This window comes from Petaurus breviceps, unplaced genomic scaffold, assembly GCF_028583685.1.
Source record: "Petaurus breviceps papuanus isolate PSGF00001 unplaced genomic scaffold, PetGlider_PUasm1.0 470, whole genome shotgun sequence".
Taxonomy (NCBI): Eukaryota; Metazoa; Chordata; class Mammalia; order Diprotodontia; family Petauridae; genus Petaurus; species Petaurus breviceps.
Genome location: NW_027186350.1, coordinates 2,539,972 through 2,546,364, shown reverse-complemented (window position 1 = coordinate 2,546,364; position 6,393 = coordinate 2,539,972).

The following is a 6,393-nucleotide window of genomic DNA, read 5'->3' as shown; positions in this document are numbered from 1 at the left end:
CATCCTTCCCCTTGCATTGTCAAATTTGATAAGTATTTCATTTATACTTTTATCGATATCAAAAAAGAAACAACTCTAAATGGGACAGGATCAAGAAGAAATCTGGGCACACTCTACTGGGGACCACATTCCAAGTTCAAGTCAAACCACTTATAAGTAATCTTCATAGCCAAGAATGCACCCAGTTCCAAATCCATCTGCCTCTACATGGCATAAGAGACTTTGCGAGTACTTTGTAAAATCTAGGTAAATTGTCTCTATAGTTTTCTTCTGATTTATCACTCTAATTATTCTGTCAGCAAAGGAAATGAAGTTAGGCTACATTTTTCTGACTATACACACACACACAAATATACGCAATATACATTTAATTTATGGATAAAACAAACATTTCCATAGCATAGTATCATTAAAAAGATAATTGTACATGAAACTGCAGATCTACTATGCACAACTCGCTATTCCTTTCAAACATGCAACACAATTATCATGTAAATTTCTTTTTTCTTTCTTTCCTTCCTCCCACCCTGCCCTAGATGGCTACCTTTAGACACATACTTCTACTTTTCAGTTCTTTTTCTGGATTCAGAGAGCCTCTTTCTTCATATGTCCTTTATAATTAATTAGAGTATTTATAACAGACAAAAATAACTTATTTGTTCAAAGTTATTCTTCAAACAATATTGTTGTTACTGTATATAATGTCTTTTTGGTTATGCTCATTTTACAAGTCTTTCCATGTTTTTTCTAAAATCATTGTGTTCATCATTTCTTATAGCACAATATTATTCCATCATAATCATATACCACAGTGTAGCCATTCCCCAATTGATGGGCATCCCTATAATTTCCAGTTCTTTGCCACCACAAAAATTGCTAGTGTAAACATTTTAGAACATATAGGTTCTTCTCTTTTTCCCCTAATCATCTTGGGAAATAGATGTAGTGGTGTTGCTGGGTCAAAGGGCATAAGCAGTTTAATAACTCTTTGGGCATAATGACAGATTGCTCTCCAAAATGGTTGGATCAGTTCACAATTCCAACAACAATGAATTAGTGTCCCAATTTTTCCACACTCCAGCATTTGTCACTTTCCCCTTCTCTCATTTTAGCCAATCTGGTAGGTATAAAATCATATCTCAAAGTTTTCTTTAATCTGAATTTCTCTAATTGATAATAATTTAGAGCATTTTTATATGATCATAAATTATTTTAATTTCTTCACTGGAAAACTGTCTGTTCATATCCTTTGACCATTTATCAACTGGAAAATGACTCATATTCTTATAGATTTGACAAATGTGTATTTTGTATTTTAGATATGAGACCTTTATCTGATAAACTATCTATAAGTCCTCCCCCCCAATTTTTTTCTTTCTTTCTGATCTTGGTTATAGTTGTTTTATTTGTACAAATCCTTTTAAATTTAATATAATTGAGATTATCTAAACTAATTTATATATTCAATACCATCCTAATTAAATTGCTAAAAATTATTTTACTAAATTAAAAAAATTCATTTGTAAAAACAAAAAATCAAGACTGTCAAAGAAAATGATGAAAAATGTAAAGGAAAGAGGTTTAGCAGTAGTGTGTTATAAGTCAGTAATTATCAAAACTATTTGTTACTGGCTTAGAAATAGAAATATAGATCAATGGAAGAGAGTAAACACACAATTTACAGCAGCAAATAAACATGATAACCTTGTATTTGACAGGCGTAAAGACTTAAGATTTTGGGAAAAGAATTAATTATTTGGTAAAAAAAAATCATTGGGAAAACTGGAAAGCAATATGACAGAAACTGGGCATGCATGATAACCTTGTATTTGACAGGCGTAAAGACTTAAGATTTTGGGAAAAGAATTAATTATTTGGTAAAAAAAAAATCATTGGGAAAACTGGAAAGCAATATGACAGAAACTGGGCATGCACACACACATATGTACGCACACATGTATACATGTATGTGCACACACATGCACGTATATGTACGTGTGCATGTGCATGCATATGTAGGCATACATCTGTATGTGTATATGTACATATAAATACGCATAAACATTATGAGTTGCTTTGGAAATTTAAGAATGTATTGTGAAAACTTGAAGGGACTATTACAAAGTTTGCTAGATATTTATGTTCTACAGGTGGCAGCTGTAGGTTGGAGGTAGGAGGAAAAATTATTGCAGCCATGAAAAGTCAGGGAAAGAAGAGAGGAAGAACATGAAGGAGCCATGATGGCAAGTCTAGAGCTCAATAGCGATGTTCAGATATCCCAAGAAATAAAAGAAGACAAATCAAAAACATTGTAGTCTAGTAGAAAGAACATCACGTCTTGGAATTGGAAGATTTGGGTTGGAGCTCAGACTCCTACATTTTATCTAGTTATGTGACCCTGGGGAAATTATTATAAATTGTAACAGCTTTTAGCTCGAAAAGACCTTTGTGATAATTTAGCACCACCATTAATCTCTTTGTGCCTCAATTTCTTCATCCCTACAGAGTAGTTATGAGAAAAGTATTTTGTGATTCAAGATAAAAAGCCGATAATGGTAAGGTATTAATGATAATAAAACATTTGTATAGTAACTTAAAAGTTTGTAAATTGCTTTACATTTGATCATCTGACATGTGAAACCATTATTATCCCCATGTCATGAATGACAAAACTGAGGCTAAGAGAACTTACGTTCGTTCATCAATCAATCAAGACACATTTGTTACATATTTAGTATGTGTCTCATATTATAGTAAGTATTGAAGCTTAAACAACAACGACAACAACAACAACCCAAAACACAGAGGAATAATTACAGCTCCTGCCCTCAGGGAGTTCAATTTCCAAAGGGGAGACAACTGGCAGGTAAATTGTTTGATATGAGATAAATAGACAGTAAATGAAAGGGAGCCTTGATGGGGAAGGGCCAGGGCTGAGAGGGGGATACAAGAAACCTCTCCTGCAGAAAGTGGCACATCAGCAGAGTTGATTCTAAAAAGTGGAGGTGAAGACAAAGCATTCCAGGAATAAAGGGCAGCAAATGCAAAGACACAGAGACAAAAGATTATGAGGAATAACAAGCTGGACTATAGAATTCATGGAAGGGAATAATGTGTAAGAAGACTGGAAGAGTAGAAAGGGGCCAAGTTGTGAAGACCTTTAAATGAAAAACAAAAATTTATACTTGGTGAAATGGATAGAACACTGGACTTTGGTCAGGAAAGAAAAAAGAAACTGAGTTCAAATACTGATTCAGATACTTCCTTTGCATATAACCACAGGCAAGTCATTTAATCTTTCTCAGATTCAGTTTCCCCATGTGTAACAAGGGAATAATAATAGCACTCATCTTATATGAATGATGGATCAAATGAGATAACAAATGTAAAAGGGCTTTGCAAATCTTAACCCAGAATACATGCTATTTCTTATTATTTTATCATCATCATTATATTTGATCTTATATATTAGTAGGGAGACACTAGAATTTATTGATGTAGCACCAATGCAATATTTACAGCACCCACAGTCACTATAAATATATCCCCATGGTGCTCAATTGCAAAATATAACAGATTCTCCATATAGAAGAAAGAAGCAAAACACTTATTCAGACACCAGAAAACCAAATCCCAAAACCAGTAAGCCGATTCCATCATAGTAGCAAAGAAGTTAATAAGCCACAACAGCACAGAGAACCACAGCAACCTTTAGCCTTCCCACAAAACAACATAAGACCAATATTTATTCACAAGCCTATCTGTCTCCCTGGGAAGCATGCTCTCCTCCCAAACGTCTAGTCTAGCTCTGACTCCCAGCTTCCTGTGGGCTCTGCTCCACCCTTCAGGAAACTCCTCCTACCATAGGCTCCATGTGATTACATTCAGCCTATTAAGGAGGCAGAGTTTATTTTCAAAGCAGGGAAGGTCTTCAAATTTCCCTAGGCATATTAAGGGGCAGGGAAGATCTTCAAATTCCCATTACCATTACAATTGAGGAGAGAGAGTGACAAGGTCAGAGATATCTATGCTTTAGGAAACGACTTTTGTATTGACACATATGTGAAGAAGGGATTGGAGAGATGCTTGAGATCAACGAAAAGACTATTGCAATAATTTAGGTGAGAGGTGATAAGGGCCTGAACTAGGGTGGTGGTGGTAGTGTAAGTAGAGAGAAGGGTACTATGAGAGAGATATTATGAAAATAAAAATGATAAGACTTGACAACAGATTGGATATATGGAGTAAGAAAGATTGAAGAGTTATGATTGACACTGAGGTTGTAAACCTGAGTGATTGGAAGCATAGTGGTGGTGATAATAGGGAATTTTAAAAGAGGTGTAGGTTTAGCAGGGAAAGAAAATGACTTCTCTTTTAGATATGTTGAGTTTGAGATACCCATAACATCCAGTTCAAAATTTTGAATAGGCAACTGGTGATGAGAACCTGAAGGTCAGGAGAGATAGAGACTGGATATATTAATCTGGGAATCATATACATAAAGGTGATATTTTCACCCTTGAGAGACTAGAAGCTCATCAAGTGAAATGGTGTAGAGAGAGAAGAAGGCTCAGGACAGAACTTTGGGAATACTCTCATTTAGTGGGTATGACATGGATGAAGTTCCAGCAAAGAAGATTGGGGAGGACTGAGGCAAGCAGGAGAAAAAAAAAATAGTAGAGTAATGAAAATCCAGAAAGGAGACTGGATCCAAGAGGAAGAAGCTTTCAACAGTTTCCAAACTTCAGTGAAATCAAGAAGGATGAGGATCGAGAAAAAACATTATACTTGCCAATTAAGAGACTATATATATATAACTTTGGTGAAGTCAGTTTCAGTTGAACAATGAAGTCAGAAACCATACTGTAAAGGGTTTAAAAGAGAATGAAAAATTATGGACATATTTTTTCAAGAAGTTTAGATGATGATTGTTGGAGATGGTATGATCCAGTGAGGTTTTTTGGTTGTTTGTTTGTTTTTTTGTTTTTTAAGGATGGGGAGACTTGTACTTATTTATAGGTAGCAGAGAAACAACTGGTAGATAGGGAGAGATTAAAGATTAAAAAGTTGGGATGATGGTGGGGTCAATTTGCAAGAGAAGATGGAAGGGAATGGGATCAGGAATACATATAGTTGGTCTTAGGAAGCAGATGGGCCATCTCATCATCAGAGACTGAAGGGAAGAAGGAGATGATGGGGAATGATGTTACAGAGATATGAGATTAGGAGGATTGGAGAAGAAGGTCCCAGCAAAGGTCTCACTTCAGTTTTTATCCGTGAAATCCAAATCTTCATCTGAGATGGTTGAGGAAAGAGGGGCCATAAGAGATTTGAGAAGAAAAGAAAAGTTTCAGAAGAGCTTTTGTGGTGAAAAGGATAGAGAATCAATTAGAGAAGAGTCATAGAATTGGCTTGCTAAAAGAGAAGGCCCAGTTGAGAGGATCAGCTGCTCTATCCAGTGTTTCACCTACCTGTCTCTAGGTATAGAAAAGAAAGAGGAAGATCCAGGGCTAGAGTTTAGTGAGGTGTGATCTGTGGACAAGGGAAAATGGGATTCAAGAGTAGAGGATGAAGCAAAGTTGGACTGACTGAACAAGGGGTAGAGATTGGGAAGGGAGGAGAATGTAGCGGAGTCAGGGATAGTGAGATTGGTGGTCACTATGAGGATGAAATCTAGGGTGAGGAGGAGCAAGTCTGAAGGTATAGGGGTCCAGAAGCCAAGTGAGTTCCCAGAAAATAGTGTGCCCTGGGGCTTTTTCCAGGAGGACTAATAAGATCCAGAGTCAGGGGCCAGAATAGAATTCAGTTTCCTGACTCTAAAGTCAGTGCTCAATCCACTGCAAAAACTAGGAGAAAGTGGGAAGACAAATCCCAGCTCTGTCACTGGCTATGTCTATGACCTTTGGACAAGTCATTTAATCTCTCTTGGTCTTAGTTTCATTTGACCTTTGAGGCCTTTACAATTCTGTGATTCCAAGATACTCTAATCCTGGGATCTGTTCTTAATGAAGCCACGAAAGCTTTAGGCAATCACTCTTCTCCTTTCTACATCTTACTTAATTACTTCTTTATAATTTTAATAATTTTTTTCCAGGGATTAAAGTCAAGCTCATTGATCTATAAGTGGTTAGGCGATGTTGTTGCAAGGACTGCTGGGCCTGGAGTCAAGAAGTCAATAAGATCCGAGTTAAAATTTAGTTTCTGATACCTACTAGCTGTGTCATCTTATACTAGTCACTTAACCTCTGCTTGCCTCAGTTTCTTCAGCTGTAAAATGAAGATAATAACAACATGTACCTCAAAAAGTTGTTGAGATGGTCGAAGAGATTATATCTACAAAGTGCTTCTCACAGTGACTGGCACATAATAGGTGACAAATAAATGTTTGTTCCC